Source organism: Gymnoscopelus microlampas (assembly GCF_963454915.1).
Source record: "Gymnoscopelus microlampas genome assembly, chromosome: 10".
In the NCBI taxonomy this organism is placed as follows: domain Eukaryota; kingdom Metazoa; phylum Chordata; class Actinopteri; order Myctophiformes; family Myctophidae; genus Gymnoscopelus; species Gymnoscopelus microlampas.
In genome coordinates this window covers 39,256,697-39,277,468 of record NC_139947.1, presented here as the reverse complement: position 1 = coordinate 39,277,468, position 20,772 = coordinate 39,256,697, and the positions used below count along the sequence as shown (strand labels likewise).

General features: G+C 40.4%; 1 protein-coding gene across 3 annotated transcripts in view; it reads left to right on the top strand.

The window, feature by feature from the left end:
* Nucleotides 1-7,929: 7,929 nt before the first annotated feature.
* The window catches only part of LOC311053015 (oxysterol-binding protein-related protein 2-like), a 34,624-nt gene continuing 21,781 nt past the window's right edge, over nucleotides 7,930-20,772 (top strand). For 2 of the 3 annotated variants that reach the window (XR_014601593.1, XM_084068367.1), the window contains exon 1: nucleotides 7,930-8,032. The gene's annotated coding sequence lies outside the window, so the exon portion shown is untranslated. Of the gene's footprint in view, nucleotides 8,033-12,575; nucleotides 12,700-20,772 lie in introns of those variants that run through there. The other variant, XM_084068368.1, reaches the window with a different exon arrangement.

Below are 20,772 nucleotides of genomic sequence, written 5' to 3'. Positions count from 1 at the left end.
GAGTGATGCTGTGAAGGAAACAGACCAGGTGGTCAAACTGTCAATCAGACCTCTTAAAAAGAGGTCTTAGTGTGATTTAACGAGGAGAGAAACCACACCGCACTGTGGAAAAAAACTCTTCTTGACATTCTGCTGTCTCTAATAATTTTCGTTATATAAATGAAGCTGAAAGGCTGCAGAGATTTGATTACATTCCATAATAACGTTATGGCAGAACTTCCAGAATTGGATGAATGTATGTCACATCAGGCAGGGCAACTTACTTTGAAGGGGACAATACATAATCATGATGCATGTACACAGTACAACATTATTTTTGATTAGCCCTCATATTTACAGTATAACATATATACATTTATATTCATGAGTAGGCTATAGGAGGGTACATATTTAACATGACTGTACATTCACAGAAAAGATGTCCTGAGTTTAAATCCCCCTGGGGGCCTGAGGCCTTTCTGTGTGGAGTTTGCATGTTCTCCCCCTTTCACATTCCGTTCCGTTTCTCTATCATGTAGGTTTCCTCCCTCCAAAAAGACATGCTAGTTAGGCACTTGCTCCTACCACTGCCAAAAGACACTGGTCTGGTGCTGATGCTGGGCACTGGAGAACGGCTGCCCATAATGATTAGGATGGGTTAAATGCAGAGGACAAATTCCAGGTGTATGGCTTTAACTGCTTGAAGTCCAGCATCCATATTATGGGGGGAACATCAGCCAAAAAGCGCCTTGTGTTGCAAGCTTTTAGGTCGGCCAAAAGCCAACTCAGATCCAAATTACTAAGTCTAGTGGGTTTAAGTGGTTAACTTAACTTTTTTATTTTGAACACTAAAACGGATGCTTCTTTTTTCTTTGACTTTTAATGTACATTTCAATGCTTTGAAATCATTACAATAAACACCATTATTGAAAGGGATCAGGCTAACATTGTGACAGTTATGACCATAAAGTATGGCTATCTGTCTTCATCTAGTTCCTATGTCATCTTTGGTGGTGAACAGGGAGCTAGCTCACCATAATACCCATAAGTCATAGCACAGACTTCCTTCCCTCTTGGGTTTTATTGCTGAATTAACACTGAAGGTTTTGGGATAATTTGACCATAAGTCTAGTTGAGCTGTCAGCCCAGTGCCGTTTTATTAAACCACAATTCCATTTCTGAAGAATGGAGACAATTTTGCACTTCGGGATGAAAAATACCAGCCACAGACAGCTGAGGGGGACTGGCTCAACGTCTGAATGAAACATGATATTGCAGATTTTCCCATTTCCTTTGCATTTTTAAAGCCATAACTCAAAACCACAAACACCTACTGTGGTACACGTCGACACAACAAGCTATTTGCTTCAAATCGCATTACACTAATGTAGTCCTTTGTTTCCATTTGTTAAACTACTTTGTATGTAAAAACATGATCAGATTACAATTACAAGACTATGTGTGAGAGTTGCATAGGAAATGTGTCTTCCTAGAACAGCGTGTCTCCTGTGGTCTGTGTGAACAGCAATAACAAGCTGCTTTCTCCTGCTCAGAGGATGGCCTACATAAGCATTATAACGATGTCAACACATAGACCTCCTGAAGATACCGCTGTGTCTCCAGAGGGTTCACACCAACACTGTGTGTGTGTGTGTGTGTGTGTGTGTGTGTGTGTGTGTGTGTGTGTGTGTGTGTGTGTGTGTGTGTGTGTGTGTTTGAGAGAGCAACAGACAGACAGCAAGAGAGAGAGAGAGAGAGAGAGAGAGAGAGAGAGAGAGCAATAGAGAGAAACCTGTGTGACATTCTTATAAGCTATGTGTGGTGTGAGCATATGTGTGTATAATAGTCACTGTTATTTTATCCTCGAGAGGAGCTGAAGATGAGACGAACTCTGTCCTTCTGCTATAAGTGAAAATATAGTAATAGTTACAATTAAGGATATGTAAGGGGTAAGTGTCAAGGGTAGGATTAGGGAGAAGAAACTAGGATTGAGCATGTACGTCCTATTTTATACTTTGGTGTTGCATGGCAAAAATAGCTGATGTACAAGATCACGCATTGTAATATGATGAGTTGTGAGCTTTTAGATGTGCCATTTTCACTATTGTTTAATTTTTACAAATTGTCACCTATAATGACCGAAATAGGGATGTAAGGTTGAACGTTGTTAAACATGATTTAGTTTTAAATGTTTAAAAAAGGCAAATAAAGATAAAATTCTATTTCAGAGCATGGACATAGAATAGAATAGAACTAAGAATAGTAGAACAGAGCTACTGTCCACATGTGGATATTGTCTTCAATAATAAAACAGACACAATCGCTTTAACATACCATCACAAAGCCTCCAGTAAACATTTCTTGAACAAGTTGTGTAAACATGGAAGTAATTCAAATTAGGAATTCAATGAGATTATGGCAAATGTACAGGCGATGGCCAGTGTACTGGTATTATGGTACAGTTTGACCTATCCAGGCAGTCATAGTTCACTGAGGGACAGGGGTTAAATGAGATAGAATGGTATTTATGGTCTGTATCCCCATCTAGTGGTGAGTTGTGGAATGCACTCAGACTGCAGGGTCATGAGGGGGGTGCATCAGAGAGCAACACACTGCACTGTACGGAAAAACTACTTAACTACACAACAGTACTACATGGAGATTGTTTTGTTTGTGTATTAACATGAGAGCCGAATCATTCCCTTGGCATTTCTCTGATGGGTGCTAATCCTTTTTTATGCCAACACAGCAGCATAGCACTTGGCACAAAAACAAAGGGCAACAAAATATCCTAATGATGCCCTGCTGGACTAATGGCACGAAGAAACACAAAGAAAGATAACTATTTATCTAGCCTTTCCCCCCCTGAAGGAGCTAGATAGTGTTAATTAGTGTTCACTTTCTCAGTATGACAGAGTTGCTGACTCACACTGATGATGAAGTTGTAGAATCCGTTTTACTGCACAGTAAACTCTGAGTGTACAAATGTAACTAAAGTTAAATTAAGACCCTGTATGAAATATTTAGTTCAATGTAATGTGCTTTATATGCACGTAGGCCGAGAACAATGTTGCTAATGCATCAAAATAAAATGAAAGGTTGACACCCCCATCACTCTGAGGACACAATGGCAGTAATTGTGGTCGATGTTGCTGGGTTAGCTCAGTTGTTTGCCAATGGTACAGTTAACCACTACTAATACATTCCTCCGTGTGTGTGTGTGTGTGCGTGTGCGTGTGCGTGTGCGTGTGTGTGTAAACTACACCTCCAACCTCCAGGCAGACTCAATTTGCAACTATTCTTTTATCCCAGAGTTTGCTTGATGTAAGCCACTGGCTGTCTACAATTCTAAACTACAAATATATAATATATAAATATATATGTATGTATGTATGTATGTACGGTATGTATGTACGTACGTACATGTACTGTATGTGTGCTTGTATGTATGTGCACCTATATGTCTACATGAGTTTCTGGAAGTGTGAGCATCACTCACTGTGTGTGTGTGTGTGTGTGTGTGTGTGTGTGTGTGTGTGTGTGTGTGTGTGTGTGTGTGCATGTGTGCGCGCAGGCGGGCGGGCGTGCATGCGTGCGTGTGTGTGTGTGTGTGTGTGTGTGTGTGTGTGTGTGTGTGTGCATGTGTGTGAGCAGAACTTTGTGTACTGTTAGGAGCTTGAATGGAGACCATTCTGTCCTCCTCTGTTCTCTCTCCCCCTCCTCTCCTCTGTTCTCTAATTCTTTCTTTTCATCACACAATAACATGGCTGTTATGTAACTGGGGAAGAGGTCTGCACGTCTGACCAACCCTCCCCACTTCTCAGCTGACAAACATCATTAACAAGAATGCACTCGGTCAAGTACTGACCTCCGCCAAGGCCTACAAATCTTCCCAATGCTTATTTGAAAGTTTGGCCTGTTGGTGGCGCAAGAGGAATGTCATGGGATCAACAAAATAATTTCTTCCCCTACACAGCACAGCAATTTTTGTGCAACCTGGACATATGTTTTTGAGAAATGTTGGTCACAGACAGGTGAAAAAAAACATAACCTCCTTGGCTGAGGTAAGTATATACAGTAAAATGCTGTAATACTTCAGACTCATATAGGACTGACTGTGACCTCTGATCAGGTGAAGAACGAACTGAGGTTACACCAGGGAAAGTCTGCAGGGCTGGATGGCATCAGTCCAAGGGTGCTGAAGACGCGCGCAGAACAGCTGGCAGCGGTGTTCGAGCATTCTGCAGCACCTATGGCCTCTAGCGAGTGACTCCTGGGAACCTCTACAGTTCGCTTACCAAGCCAAGGTTGTAGTGGAGGATGCCATCATCTACATGCTGCAGAGGGCTTGCTCACACATGGAGAAGCTCAATAAAATCATAAAGAAGGCTAGCTCTGTGGTTGGCCTCCGAATGGAAGGGCTGCAGTCAGTCGCAGAGAGGAGGATTAGGGACAAACTTAACTCCATCCCGGTTAACCGCTCCCATCCACTCTATGGCGAGATGCAGGAACTTCAGCCAGAGGCTCACTCTCCCCCTGAACATGCATACGGAGCGGTACAGACTTTGATTGATTGATTGATTGAATATTTTATTAGACAGAAATGTAAAACAGCACGAATACATTCAAACACTTTGTCTAACAGGATAACACCAAAAAAGTGTTGTTTCCATTGGGGTCCTAGGTATTCAATTCATCAACATATAAAAATAGCAACAGCTATGCTGTGGGATTAATAAAGAATACCTCATCTCATCTCATCTCAAATTCAGAATAAATGTTTCCGCCAAGTGTCAGTCTCATTCTGTTATGTTCTATTTCTCCCATATTTTGTGCAGCTTCTGGACCTAACTTGCCATCTCTCTTTCTCTCTCTCTGTTGCTCTACTCTCTACCCTTATCTTTAAATGTCTTTTCATCTCTGTGCCTGTTTCTTTTTTCCTGGTCTTTCTGCCTGTATGTTTGTCTCTCAGAATCAGAATCAGCTTTATTGTCACATCACAGGTTTACAGAAGTAAAGAAGTGGGTGAAATTATTTTTCGTGCATAGTTCCCATCGTATCGTTATTTTCATAGAAGAAAGAAAGGGAAGAAGAAGAGGGGGGGGGGCAAGGGGGGAAAGGAGATCAAACAAGAAAAAACTAAAAATAACAAAATATCTACATATTTACACATGGTACCTGAGATAAGATATATACTCCTGGCGGTGTAGATACAAAAAGAAAGGCTAAAAAATAAAAAAATAAATGAAAAAGATTGACAATTTTTTGGAGCTCACATGGAAGCAGCACTTACCCTCCATTGGCACTACCATTTTCTCTCTCTTCAGCCTCTCTAGTCTGTTTTTCTGTCTCTGTTTATCTTGTTCTCTTTTAGCCACTTCTCTTCCTGTCTCAGAATTTCTCTCTCTTCCTCAATTTCCTCTGTCATATTCATGTTCTTTCTGGGCATACTATATATAGTGTAACGTTTGTGCAACTACAGTACAGTGACACAGTAATAACAAAGAGAGCATTCCCATACATACAGTATGCACACAAATGGAGAGGGGGGGGGCACACTTGATTCTATGCAGTCAGGTTACATGCAGACCATCTGCTTCTAGTCATGCTCAGGTTGTTTCCTAAAAACACAGACAGCTGCATCAACCATATTGATGACTGACTTCTTCCATTATTGATGAGAAAGATAATACACTGGTCAAATTATCTCATATGGACAAGACCTGAAATCAACACTTGCAACACAGCTAAATACATGTTGCCTTTAGTGTGACTCATGTTATTTCAAAGTGACAACTCATACAATATGATCTGGTACATATGTAACTGGTGCAATTTAAAGCTCTATTCTTCTAGTCTTGCTTGACAACTGAGTGAGTGACTGACTGATTGACTCACTCACTGCTTATTACCAAATGTATGATCATCACTATTATCTCCACCAGGCCGGACGGTCAAAGGTTGGGGATTAGGCTATGTTTTTGCCTTTATCTTTGGAGTCATTGTAATACAATACAATACAATACCTAATATTGGTAAAATAATCAGTAGCATCAGTAGATGCTACTACCAAGGTGTTCAAGGAGTTAAACAATGCTCACTTGTATTTTGAGGTCAGCCATTCTTTTAGTTTAGTTTTGAGTTTGGGTAGGCAGTCAAGATCTTTAATGGGTTTTGGTAGGTCATTCCACATTATGGTGGCAGCATAGTAGAAAACATTTTCCCCATGTTTGAACCGAATTTTGGGGGAACGAGGTCAGTTGATCTCCTTCTGGTGTTATGCCCATGGGCATCCGCATCACTCACCCTAGAGAAGTTTGTAGTTTGACAGGTATCTGGGCACTGATCGTCTTAGTATCTTAAAGACCAGACCGTTTTTCAAGATCAAGATGTGTCACATTTTTCATATTCCTTTTCGATTGGCTATGATTGACTTCTATAATTCAGAGGAGTGCACTTTTCTACTAGTTATTATTGTAATCTGACAGTCTTGACATTTGAGAATTGTAAAGAAACTGGGACAGTATGGCAATGGTGAGTATTTAACATAAATATAACACACACACACACACACACACACACACACACACACACACACACACACACACACACACACACACACACACACGCGTATGTTTTATTTGCTATGTATCAATGGGACAGAATGTTAAGAGTGTTTGATTTGGTTTTGAAAATAGTGTTCCACAGAAACATTGGTGTGACAACAGCGCCCGCTCAGCGGGTTTGCCACGACGCGGTGTGGGAATCATAATAACGCACCATAGACTGGTACACGCTGTTCCATTCCTTACCTGTCTAGCGCGGTGGGGGTTGGTTGGTCCGTTGTCTGTTCGCTAACACATGATTGGTTTCTTGTCATGCCGCCCCAAAGAGTGGAGTCTAGATCCCATGTTCCGGGGGGAATGGTCACGCAATGATTGGCTAGTTGGTCGTCAGCCCGTTTATACCCTATGGTTTATACGAGTTTGTAGATTTACGTCACACATTAAACTACATTTTGTTCTAACAATAACTTTAATGTCGGCGTTGATAGCTAACGTTGCCTTAAAAAAATCGCAGTCATGGATTGCAGGTCTTGCATTAGTAGTACATGTCTGCACTCTGCAGCAGCACCATGTCATCACTCTGCAGACTGCAGCACCATGGTTCACCTAGCCTGAGCAGCGTTCCTTTTCGGGTATATGATCCGGTCGGGAACGACCGGATCGCGACAAACCGGAAAGACGTCTCACCCCAAAATAGGTCCGTCCTAATAAAATCCTAATAAAACCTAATAAAAATATTTTTTAAATATAAATGTGAGTGTACTTTCCGGAGACTATTTAGCGTCTGTATTATCCATATCATCCCACGGGGAAATTCTATTCAATTTATATAGGGATTGGGGAACCAAAACAAAGCGGCACCGCAAAACCGGATCACGACAGTCCGGAAAGAGGATTCTTTTTTGTTTTCCTAGACCGGATCATATGGGTCTTTAGTAACGCAGAGGCTTTCCTCCGAGGTGGAAAGACTGGTGACGCGAGGTTATGGTTCACCACCCATTTACTTACACCAGAGTGGCGTGTCAACAACCCGTTCTCTCTTTACTAACCATGTTATGTTTCTGATTCTGACCATTCTGTTCACCATATGACATATGAAGAATATAAGCCATACACTTAATGAACCAACTGAATGAACCGTACCGTAGGTAGAGTGAATGAACGAGCACACGGTGCCGCGCGCCAAAAATAGCCGATCTGCAAGACGCGACAAGTTTTGCGCTTGCAGATCGGCGGTATAAGTAGGTATACAACCAGGCATCTTGCACGAATCAGACGGTTGCCTGTGACAACCAACCAGCCAATCACAGCAAGTCAGACCGCCCCTCCGGGCTATGGGATATGGACGTTACCGATACCGCCCATGATACCGCCCCCCTGCCAGCTACTTCCGTCTCTGTGTCAACAACATCACAGAGGTTCTATAACGTCTCATCTTCTCTTCTTGACCTGTCAGCACATCATTGCACCTTACAACAGCCACCACGGTAAGGACGCTGTGCTTTTATACAAATGACGGTAGTGTTTATTTAACCGAGTGCGTTGGTCTTGTTTTGCAAAGTCGTAAAACGTGCTGTATCTTTGTGAAGAACTGGGAGCTAGGTCCACTAGCTTTGTTAGCATCCTTTTTTTTGTAGCCCGCCGCCCGCTAACGTTGTTCGGGCTGTCAAACAGATCCCGTCAGAGATCAGTGTTGCCATGTCGGCTTATTATAAGCGACGTTGTGCTTCTTTTTCTGTAAAGTTGCTTGTAAATATTGGTAGTTGCTGGTTGTGTTTTTTTGCGGGGCTTGTTTCTATAGAATTTGCTTATTTAGGCTTGCTTGCTTCCAATTGTTGTTTTTATTATTTGGTTCTGGGAGCATTTGTGTTAATGTTTCAAAAATATTCCAAATTGTATTGCAAGAGTTTTTGAAAATAGCAGATCGTTGTGAGCTTGTAGATCGGCGACGCATATAGGTTTAGTTTAAAGCGCTCATGTGGCCTAAATTGCATCTATTGGGCTTGTTTTCCTAGACCTGGTTGCTTATTTCTCTCACAAAATCTGCCAACGCTGTCAAAGATCCGATCATCTTGACAATGAAAGCGTTGGCATGCATAACTAAGACAAGGTGTCTGCTGTGTGTCATGGATGGTAACCACACAAACCTGTCTCTGAGATTCGATCTGTTTTTGCCCTCTCTCACCGAAAACACACTCTGCCAATGTCAAGGCGTGCGTGATATATACAGTATATCGATTAGTCCAGAAGCTATAGCATCTATAGGTGGTACTATGCTAACGTTAGCGAGTATCAAATGCACAAAAGGAGATCTTTGTTGGCATCAGTAAAACGCTGTAGTACTACATCGTTAATCGAGATCTTGGCAGTGATCCAGTCTGAAGCATTCTGTCCGTTTCCCAGCATTGTGTTGCGGTATGGCTTTATTGGTATTAATTCCAAGACATTCGGTGTGAGAGCCTGTATGTTTATATGTGTATAGTAGGCACAGAGACAGACAAAAGGTGACAAGTAGGACTGTGTGTGTGTGTGTGTGTGTGTGTGTGTGTGTGTGTGAGAGAGAGAGTGTGTGAGAGGGAGAGAGATCAGAGATGTGAGGGCGTTGCTGCAATGGAGGAACTGCTCAATATCTCAAGCATTCCCATCACACATAAAGTTTGAAAAAGGGGCTATTATCAGTTCAGTACTGCTGCGGTTACCGCATTATCGCGGTAATGTAACCGCATTATCGTGGTAAGAAATACGTCACCACAGCAAAGTGATCACAGTTTCACTGCTGTTTTTTTTCTGAATGGGGAACATGCCACCCAAGACATGAGGCTAACATTACTGTGGACCCATTTAAATTTCCCTACAAAAGTCGTAGAGGATTATTATACGTCTATAATGAAAATAAATGTGTCCAATTATGTCTGTAGTCTGACACTATTCTTTTTACTTTTACTGTGCTGGAACATGCTACATATCCTATGCACAACTAAACTGTAGACATAGTTAAGAACATGCATCTCTACAGTGATGCCTCACTCACTTCCTGGACTTTTTTTCACTGACCTGAAAAAAATATTTTGTGGGGATTTTTTTTTATTTGGACTTACTTGACATTTATTGTCTAACATTTGAGGATCAAATATATATTATTTATACTTTTAATGGTGGTTACCACCACAATGGTTTGAATGGCTTTCCAAAGGAAAAAATCAAGACTGCAGCAGCTCTACTTTCAATAGTACTGATGCTCAGTCTAGTTGTGGCGCTATCAGGTTCTATCTTCTTCATCATGGTTCAGGCTTACAAAGATAACAGCAGAGAATGTTCCCTTGCCTGTTTGTCCCCTTAATGCCTGTTTGTCCCCTTAATGTCTCTACAACAAAAGACTCTTGAAAAAAAGATAAACACTTGTCTCTGTCTAAGGTTATTACAGGACATTGGCTGATTGGCACCATGAAATAGAAAGTTGTTCTCTAGGAAAATCACATCGTTGGGTGCCTTGGTGGGTGAACCATTTAATGTGCTGCTAACCAACACTCAAACACAACATCGAGCTTGTATTTCCTCCAGGCTAATCATCTTATAATTGTTCAATGTCTGACAAAATAATGCCGAAATACCTTGAAAGTAACCTTTAAAAAAGGCACAGAAGGGCCTGTTTAACATTGCATATGGGAACAAGGTTACAGAGAAGCAGATAATTGCAGCCGTATCAATTGGCTACTTTGAAAATGTCTGTGTGACATTTAGCTATTGCGCACAAACTAAATGACAAGACTGTTTATCATTTAATTGTTTATCTAGCCTCATTATTTGCTGCCATGGTATCAGTTTCCCTGGGGGTCCACAATATAAACAATGGGAATGAGTCTAGATGCATAGCAATGTTCAAGTTATTGAAAGCCACATTTTTGTTTTGTTAAACGTTGGCCATGATAAACTTATAATACAGTACCAAGGCATCGAGATACTATTCATACTGTACATGTGTCAGTTATGGTGAGCATCATCCACATACACATACGTGGCAATAGCAGCATTGGTTTACATTACAATATAAGTCCATATAAAGTTGTATTCCTTCACAACAGATGAAACTGTTCCCTTTAGAAATATTAGCCAATACCTATTAGGCATAATAGGCAACTTACTCCCCAGGTGTCTTAATTGCCTCCTCTAGTTAGTTGCTACGGCAACATGCTCCACTGTAAGAAGACGCTAAGCAAGGTCCCTATAGTAACAGTAACAATTCACTCACAGCAGGGAAATCCCAGAAGTGAGATGGTCAAAGTGTGTGTGTAAAAACTCACAGCAGGGAAATCCCAGAAGTGAGATGGTCAAAGTGTGTGTTTGAAGTTGGCTGTACCTCAGTTTTAGAGGAAGCCTTCCTTACTACTAAACAAGTAAAATGCCAACCATTTGTACAAGCCATTACACATCTAGGATATAAGTGTCAGCTCATTGCTTTTATATTTGGCAGCTTAGGGCCATGTCCACAGGCTGGTGGTCAGGGGCTTGAGGATTATGAGGTTGTCCATGTGTAAAGCAAAGCAGCTTGCAAAATACTGCTCAATCTCCTGCATTATTGGCAGTCGCTCTATTTGGAGGAGAAGGGGATTCTTATATTCATAATTGTCCCTTGTATGACATCACTGCAAATGTGTCCATGTGTGTTGTCTTCAGTTGTTTACATTCTGTAAACTTTTTTGAAGCCATGTACTGATGTACATGTTATTTCAAGTATGTATGGCATCAGAAGCAACTGACAAATATTTAGGCCCTTGTAATGTACTTTATAAACAAAAGACACCAGCATTACATTTAAAGGTGATGCTACTTGATTTATCAACATCAAATTAATTTAATTCGATGTTTTGTAATCATATGAATGGTTAGTTGCAGCCCTAACTCATTCATTTCCAATAGGACATTGTTATTTTCACAAGTTTCTCTTCCTTTTAGATCTGTCTGGGATAAAGTTTGGCTGCAATTTGAGACTTGAAATATTGACGATAAAAATAATAATGACCTTATCAGAGAACATAATGGTTTAGGTTAGAACTAACTCCTGCCCCAGATAACACCATTAAAATAATACTGTGATTGTGTGTGTTGTTCTGTAATGTGTTTAGTGATTTACTTTCAAAGCAGATGTCCTCAACCAAGGCTGCCTCTGCCATAAATCTAAGACCTTGCATCTCTCTCTCTCTCTCTCTCTCTCTCTCTCTCTATCTCTCTCTCTCTTGCTCTCGCTCTCTCTCTGTCTCTGCACCTCTCCAACATATTTTTCTCACTCTATCTGCTATCTTCCCCTTTTTAAAGGGGTACCTGAAAGGGACCACTGTCAGTATTCAGGTCTCAGAAGCGCTGCGTTTATATAATTCTTCCATTTCTAAGGTTACCATTTTAATGTCTACAATACTCTGTGATTGTGCTGCTGGTCTTTGTCCATTCTGACAACAAGCCACTAAGCTGGCCAGTCTGCATTCTATTCAAATGAAAGAGGAGCCTGATCCTCTGATCTTGTCAAAGGCCAACAGCAGCAGAAGTCCAACATTGGTTTCAGTCAAGTGTGTGTGTGTGTGTGTCTGTCTGTCTGTCTGTCTGTCTGTCTGTCTGTCTGTCTGTCTGTCTGTCTGTCTGTCTGTCTGTCTGTCTGTCTGTCTGTCTGTCTGTCTGTGTGTGTGTGTGTGTGTGTGTGTGTGTGTGTGTGTGTGTGTGTTAATGAAGTACTATGCACATCCTGTACCGTATATTGGGCCATATATGGGGGTGTGTGTGTGTACTGTGTATGTAGTTGTATATGGGTGTGGGTATTCTGTGTTTGTGTGCATGCCGTGGATATATAGAATATGTCTGTCTTATTAGGTGTCTGAGGTGTGTTATTGATCTATGCAGGTATGTGTGTGCTGGTGTCTATAAAGAGAGGGAACAGGGTGTGTGTGCATAACGCTGTGGTGACTCAGTACTGCGTTCTTCATTGCATGGTAACAGCTCTCTTTCCCTCGTGTGTCACTCTCTCACTGGCTTTGGATGTTATTGCAAACTCTCAGAGGATGACAGTGTGCAGCTTGGCTAGTAGCTTACTAGCTGTACACTGGACTATGCATGGAACAACTGAATGGATAGGCTTGAGGCTTGGCTAACATGATCAGACAGATGGGTGAGCTAAGCTTATATCCATGGTGCTATAAATGAACAGCCGCACGCATTGCTAGCAAGCTATTATATTTCTCTCAATTGAGCAGTTAAAGGTAGGGTAAGTGATTTTCTTTGTTTAAAATAAGTGTTAAATAGCTCTATATTCTGATAGTACTCATTGCTATAGAGTGTTTGTTCAGTAAAATGAGTCTCCTTGTCTCTCCAGCTCTTTATAAAACAGAAAATGCATTTTCGTTTCAGTTTCAGTTTCATTTCCAATTTTATCCAATCAGGATAGAGAACTCAATCAGGATATAGATTAAACAAGTGAAATTGTAAGTGATGACACAAAGAAATGAGCAGGCAAAATTGGAACTGGAACACTATAAAAATGAAGCTTAAAAATGGGTACTTTCTCCTGATTGGCTGAGATTTTGACACCTACCGGAAAATGTATTTTCTGTTTATTAAAGAGCTGGAGAGACAGGGAGACTCTTGTTACTGAACAAACACTCTATAGCAATGATTACTAGCACAATATAGTGCTTTAACCTTTTAACAAAATACTTTTTGTTTTAACCCAAAAATATCACTTACCCTACCTTTTTAATGCAAAAAAAGCTAAAAAAGCGATTTGACATATTTTACAAATATCCTATCTGGCTAATAATATCAATGGTCAGTACTAGTCACTTGTCAATACATGTTGGTAGGCTGTGCTAAGATGCTGTGAAAGTTGGGTAGTGACAAGTGTGTAATGTTTCGTTAGGAAGGAATTGATACCACGATGAGGTCAAAGAGGTTAGGCTCTTTAGTAAGCAATGTCTACAGTACTTACTTACACTTACTTACTTACAGTTGGCCAACAACAGTGGTGCTGACCGGGGCAATGGAAATGAGTAAGCTTGGCTAATTAAGTTAATTGTATGGAATGACTGCTGTCACAGCAGCAAATTCTCTTGACAGTGACAAAGGATTAATTTAACTACACATTAAGTTCAACCACATAATTGCTGTCCTGAGTCTGACCACACATTTGAACCCGCTGGTGTTAAATTGTCCTTACATTTAAAAGTAATTATCTGTGTGGATGGATGCTTCACTCATATCCTCTAAAAATGTCTGAGAGAGCATAACCAAGGCTAAAAAATAGATAGAAAAACTATCTCGGTTATCTAAAAACTTTAGCTTTAATTTGTTCTCCTTTTTGAAAGCTTCCCCAGAAAACACTGATTGAATGCACTGCCTTCAATCATCACAAAATACATTTTCAGCTTCACATTGAAACATAAATACTGTATTAAGATAAAATATAGGCTACTAATATTGGGATTATTTTGCCAATACTTGTCATACTGATTATTCATTTTTAAAGTAATAATGATAGGTCAATACTGATGAACAATTAATTGTGCATCCCTAGCGCCATGATTGTGATGGGCTAACTACAAATTTCAACAGACATGGCTGACAAGTTTAGTTCCTAGTATCTGAAATTATGGTCTGTGACACCACTTTCCGTTGTCCTGTAAAATGTGTCTAGTCACCACTTCAACCCCAGCATGCCTGTTCTGGAGGTGACATTCGTCAAAAATAGTCTTATCTACAAGCTCGGCATAATAGATCGACTATTTTTTGTGTAGATGTGTTCACTACTAGTAAGACTAGAGGGTTTAACTTAAGTGGTTAAAACATCTGTTGAATCTAAATCTTGAATGTCCTTCACAAAGTAAGTTGTTCAGTGATTCAGAAAAAAAGTGATAGCCATGCATTTTTGGAAATGAAATTATGCTGTTGTAGATCAATGAAATTGTCTGGTGGGTTCTCTTGGATGGATTCAATTACAATCTATCACCACATAACCAATGCTGGGTTGTAGGGAAAATTGCTTTCAGTACAGCATGATGGAAGACTGCTCGATACCAAACAGCACTTCATGAATACACAGATCAGATTTGACTATTGTGTACCTTGGCATGAGATTTAGACTATCTTTAGGCAGCGGCCTGTCATAAAGTTAGTGGAGGTAAGTAACATGCATTTTGGCGAACTAGTGAAATCCTAAATTAACCAGCCTAGTTTAACATTTTCGGAGTCGGAGATACTGAAACTGCTGTATCTGCTGATTGAGGTGGGTGATAGATCAACATGCTACTGGTGGTAGATTCCTGCTTGTCATATGGTGGAAAGGTTATGGTACGTTCACACGGGCAGATTAAAAGATACATGCTACCATTCATTTTCAATGGAAACCACCAGCGACATGAAGATACAAAGATACATCCGACGTTTGTAGCTGTAGCTCTAGAGACAAAGATACAAAGCTACAAATTCAAGTTGAGCTGGGTTCAATTTCCAGATACAAAGCTACAACTGTAGCTCCGATGTCTGAACGTTTGATGACGTCAGTGACCGCGTTGAGCAACACGGATACAAAGCGACAAAGATGCGGTGTATTTTTGTATCTTTGTATCTTTTAATCTGCCCGTGTGAACGCACCATGATAATGTGCATATCAATACAATTTGTGAATGAGGACAGACTGGAGTTTGTAGTCGGTTAGTGGCATCAAGCAAACTTTAGGATAAAAGTGAGTCTTACAGGCCTGTTTACACACACACACACACACACACACACACACACACACACACACACACACACACACACACACACACACACACACACACACACACACACACACACACACACACACACACACACACACACACACACACACACACACACACAGCCTTAACCACCAGGTCATACTGTGCTCTCCATAACTTTCAGACTCATGCAGTTTTCTGCATGGCGTGCATATTATGTGACTTGTGATGGTGCGTGGGGTGTGTGCATGGTGCCATGTCTGTCATAGTTACGTAACGGCCCACGGGCGTCTGGGAGAGAAAGCGAGCAACATGATCTGAGAACCTCCTGCAGGCTGCAGCCAATGAGAGCGCTCTGTGTTTGTGTGTGAGAGAGAAAAAAGGACTGTGAGAGGGGGAGGGAGGGAATTAAAGAATAAATTAGACACATTTTGTCTAATCTCTAATTAAAGGCTTAGTTGTTTGTGTGTGTGTGTGTGTGTGTGTGTGTGTGTGTGTGTGCCTTTTTGTGTGTGTGTGCGCGTGTGCCTTTTTGTGTGTGTGTGTGTGTGTTGGCCGGTTTAACGGTTTTTAAAAATTGACACAGGTAAAGACTTAAAAATGAATTAAGGTTTTGCTGTGGAGTTTGGTGAGAGCAAGGTCTCACTTGCTTAGATATGGTTGCTTGGATCATTGGGGTAAACGTGTGATCCAGTGACCCAGCAAACTGTAAAAATACTGACAGTAACACACACAAGCTGTTTGAATAACAAATGTTTGTAGGCTATTCTGCAACATCTATTTTTGATTTTTTTTCTATTTGATTCTATCCAATCATGACCTTGACAGCACATTCTATCGAATCAGGTTTTGTAACAATAGAATTCTTAAAGTTGTCACACTGTACTAGTAGTTTGAATTGATGCTTCGTAGTGCATGGAAGTGGGCACTGCCAAACTGCTGTGGGTGTTGAGCCAACCTAACACTGGTGGCAGTTGACATTTTTATCAAAAGTTGACTAATCAGTAGATTGTCTTAATGATTAGTCAACTAGTTGGTCTCGATGATATCCTACTGTGTATATAGCCTAATTCTTCTGTATTGGGACATGTCCACCAGATGTGGTTCTGATCTGATTCTCTAGAGCATGTAGCTGCAGCAGACATGTCAATGTTGTTGTTTGAAAAATGAATTGATAACAGTAAATCAGATTTATATGTTTAGGTATTTAAAAAAAATACAATATAAAAGTAAACTGTTTTGTTAGGCTGATTTGTATGTGGTGCTTCTGACATGCCCGCTATTATGTATCCCTGCAGAGAAATGCATGCACCTTGGAAAGTCCCGGGAGACGTATGCAACTAGTGACATGTTTTAATAGCCTATTACAAGCCAGTCCTACACCTTAATCATTTGTGATACTGCTTAATACCACCAATGTGTTTAAATGGTGATTTCAGCTCCCAAGATGAAAATAACATGCTAGTTCCACTCTCTGTTACAACGAAGAAAGGATAAGTTAATGCTAGATCAATACAGTCTCATGTTCCTGTAATCCTAGAATAATGATATGAGAGAGATGTGCCTGGATGTGCAGATTATCGACTGAAAGAATATGAAAGCTCAATGTTTTTAATACTTATTAGTCGCTATATTGCTGGGGCTTGCAGAGGCTGTGGCACCATGACGGGCCAGTTTCACACTATGTTCACCTATTACATGCCTAAAATAGGGATGCCAGGTTAATTATGGTTAATTATGGTTATTATACATCAGCTGCCATTACTGATGTCATCAAAAAAGTCTAATAGCCAATATACTGTATCAGCCAGACCAATATATCGGTCGAGCTCAAAGCTCAAGGTTCTCTGGACTCAGACCATGAGACACAACAAGGTCAAGAATATGTTTTTGATTGACACGAAATGACAGATGAAATGATTCCAATAGAGTTCCAAATGATGTAGCAAACATAGGACAGGACAGCAAAGAAAACTAACTGAATGTGAACTTGATCATGGTTATGCCTTAAAATTAAATGGATCAAAAGGCTAAAATTAAATTAAAGGCTACAATTAAATTAATTTGGGTCAATTCAGGTCACACACTGCTGGTTTAATACAGGTCTCAGTCCTTGTTAGTAACTCTAGGTCATTTGATTGAATTGTTTAAAATAAAAGATTTGTTTGTTTGAGATGTGGCATTCTAAGGTTTTTAACAATTACTGTCATTCCTGAGACAATAGCATGGCGCTTACTAGGTCTGTTGTGAACTATTCTATGAATGAAAAGTGCATGTGTGTGTGTGATTATATTCATTAATAGATCAGACCAACGGTGGCGTTTGGCAGCCACAGTGACCATAGTACATAGGATGGGTAAATGCAGAGGACACATTTCACATACTGTATGTGCAAATAATTTGTATAGACTTGAGTTTCTCATGTGTGTGTGCTGTAGGCAGGAGAGCCTTTTGAAAAATGCTACTGCTCTGCATCAGTATTATTAATGTTGTAAACTTTGACCTAAATGATGATTGAACACAGTTATTTGTGTCATCATAATGAAGTATAATATATGTGCTAGCCTCAGCATTAGGAAGCCATGCATATTGTATTGGTGAAATGGTCATCTTTGTACTAATCCCTGGTACTGTCCGTGAACTGAGTCGATGTGTTGCTACGGCTGCTTGACCAAAGTTTTACTTAGTTTTCCACGGTTTTATTCTTGAGGCATGTTTATTTCTATAGAATAGGCTGAACTCTCCATTCACAAGCTAAGGTATCTGTGACATACGTTCCTAAACTACATGTGTTTGGTGATGGAGAGAATCTTGTCAATAATGATTTAGCTTATCATCATAGTGGCTTAGCTGAAGATATAAATGTTGCCTGCATGGACAGCAGAAGACCTAACCTTTCTCTCTCCATCTCTTATCAATTGTGGACATGGAGTACGAAGTCCAGCAGTGTGCCTGAGGCGTTACCTGTTACTGGGAATGGTGAAGCCCAACCATCGGTATACAAAGAGGGTGAACAGGAACGTTCTTGTTCTCCCCATTTGTACAGCAGTCTAGGTTCAATGTTGAGGAGGGAACAGCCATTTAGCTCTTGGTTGGCTACATTACGATGCCATAGATCTAACGCTATAAACAGCACTAGCCTTTTGGTTTTTAAAAGCCATATGCGAATGGATGTATAGGTAAGGAGAACAACATCTGATGATGCTGATCGTAGTGAGAAATGTGAGTTGATTTGATGTGCCTCTCTTCCCTCTGCTAAGCCTCATTGAGGAAATCCTAATGGATTTATTTTATTGACTATGGCCAGTGTCAAATGCAAAATTCAGCTAGTGAACAATGAACATTTGGTGCTTCTAAATGCTACATGAGGAAGCCGTAGCAGCCTAGCAGGGCATTTGGTTCCTCACAGAAGTTGCAGTAGCCTTATGTTGGAAATTGATTGCAGAAAATGTGCTAGTAATTCTTTGGGGATTTTAAAGGCTGTATAAAACAGTGCAGGTAAGGAAATAATTGAATGATGCTGACTGCAGGAAGTGAGAGCAGTCTGTCAGTCTAGGCTTCGGTGAGAAGGCTTGAGCAGTATATTCTAGTCTAGGGTAATAACAAAGTATCAAATCTTACTTTTGGGAACACGTTTTAGGCTACTTTTATGGGTTTCTCTGTATTACTGTAAGTAGCCTTATTGTCTATCTTTTTGAAAAAAGATGTGACCTCCCCTCCGCTCTAGTAGCTCCCGGAGTCCCAGATGAGGTCCTGCTGCGTAAAGCCTTGAAAATGCACAATTCTTAGCTTTTTATGAACATTGTTTAACATGGAGGCATGGACGTTTAACATGGAGACGCACACATGCCTTCATGTTAAATTTGGCACATGCAAGATTTGTTCAATTTTGGCTACAAATACTATTTATTGCTTCTGTTATATGGTTGGTTCAATGCTTCTGTTGTGATCTATTATATTGACAGATTCTTAATTGTACTGATTATTAATAGTAGTTGTACTTTGTCAAATTTGTGGTCTGTACTGCTCACCATGGCTGCAAACCTACAGTAGTTTGCCCCAGTGAGAAAATTAAGTTGTATAAAGTTGTGGACTGGGTTGTGACACTGCCTAAAAAGTTGTGAATTTATATTTGTAATTTTGTATAATGTCTAACAGTTTAGCGGCAGCAGAATCTAGGCTGTTTGGTTCTAGACTGTAGGGCCAATGGTTAATAGAACAATAATTAGGCTAATATCAGATCTAGCTGTTGACCTAAAGGTTACAGTTATTCCCTCAACTTAACTTTTCTTTCTCATCCATAATTTCCTGCTTGTCATCCTATTGTGCATTTTGATCTTATCAAAATTATCAACTCAAGATCTAACACACACAACACATGTTACACATGGTAGTATCGCCATATTAGATATTATCGAATATCAGATTCAGCCCAAGCCTAGTCCTATATACATTATACATGTCGTATAGCAGTGAGTAAGTGACACTAGGTAAATATTTTGTCATCTAGAGATTAAATGTACTTTCTCAATTTGATTTCTCAGGTTTGCATTGTAGTGATAAGTAAATATTTGGCTATCTTATGCATCATTTGGGCTGGGTCACTGAAGATATTAGGTTATTAGCTGGCTAGCTGCCAATGTGATTTCCTTGTATGTCATGTGTCACCTACACAGTAAAATCCTCAGTGTTAATTTATCCAAGTGTAACTCTGAGAGACTACAAAAATGTATTTGACCCTTCCAGATACTTTTTTTTAAATTTTTACCTTTTCTTTACCCAGGGGAGGTTCGCTGAGAACGTCTTTTTCAGGGAACGCCCAGCTTCACATTCACACAGACACACACATTAAAACCTGGGAGCTGCCCAGTACAACCACAGTCTTATACTGTTGGCCACTGGAGCAGTTGGGGGTTCAGTGCCTTGCTCAAGGGCACTTCAGCGGTGTTGGGGGAGGGGTAAGTAAGTGGTGGCCATTCACTTCCCCACCCAGATTCTTTCTGCCGGTTTGGTTACAAACCTGCTCCTCTCACCTTTAGGCCACAGCTGCCTGAAACATGGTTACATTTGTACTATTCTCTTATTACTGAGGATTTTACTGTTTAGTCTTGGGATGAGGAAGTGATGTAATAGATCAGAAGTCTCATCCCGCTTGTCTGCTGCTGTGTCAATTGGCAGATCATAGTGGATGGATGCCAATTTGATTTCCTTGTGGGTTTGTTTTGTCTTTGTCTGTTCATTTGAAGAATGAAGAATGTATAACAGCTCAGTGCCCTTGTAGGCCTGGCCCGTAATGACGAGCAAGAGATATTTGTAACTATTGTTTACAAAACGCTGTGCCAAATGCCAATCAAGATCATATTCACTGCTAGGTGATGAGTAAAGTGACACTACTTGAGGGCAAATATTCAGTCATGTAGCCTATGTTTGCGCCATCAGTTCCAATATCAAGGTAAATGCCATCGTATTGTCCTTGTCTGTTTGGATTG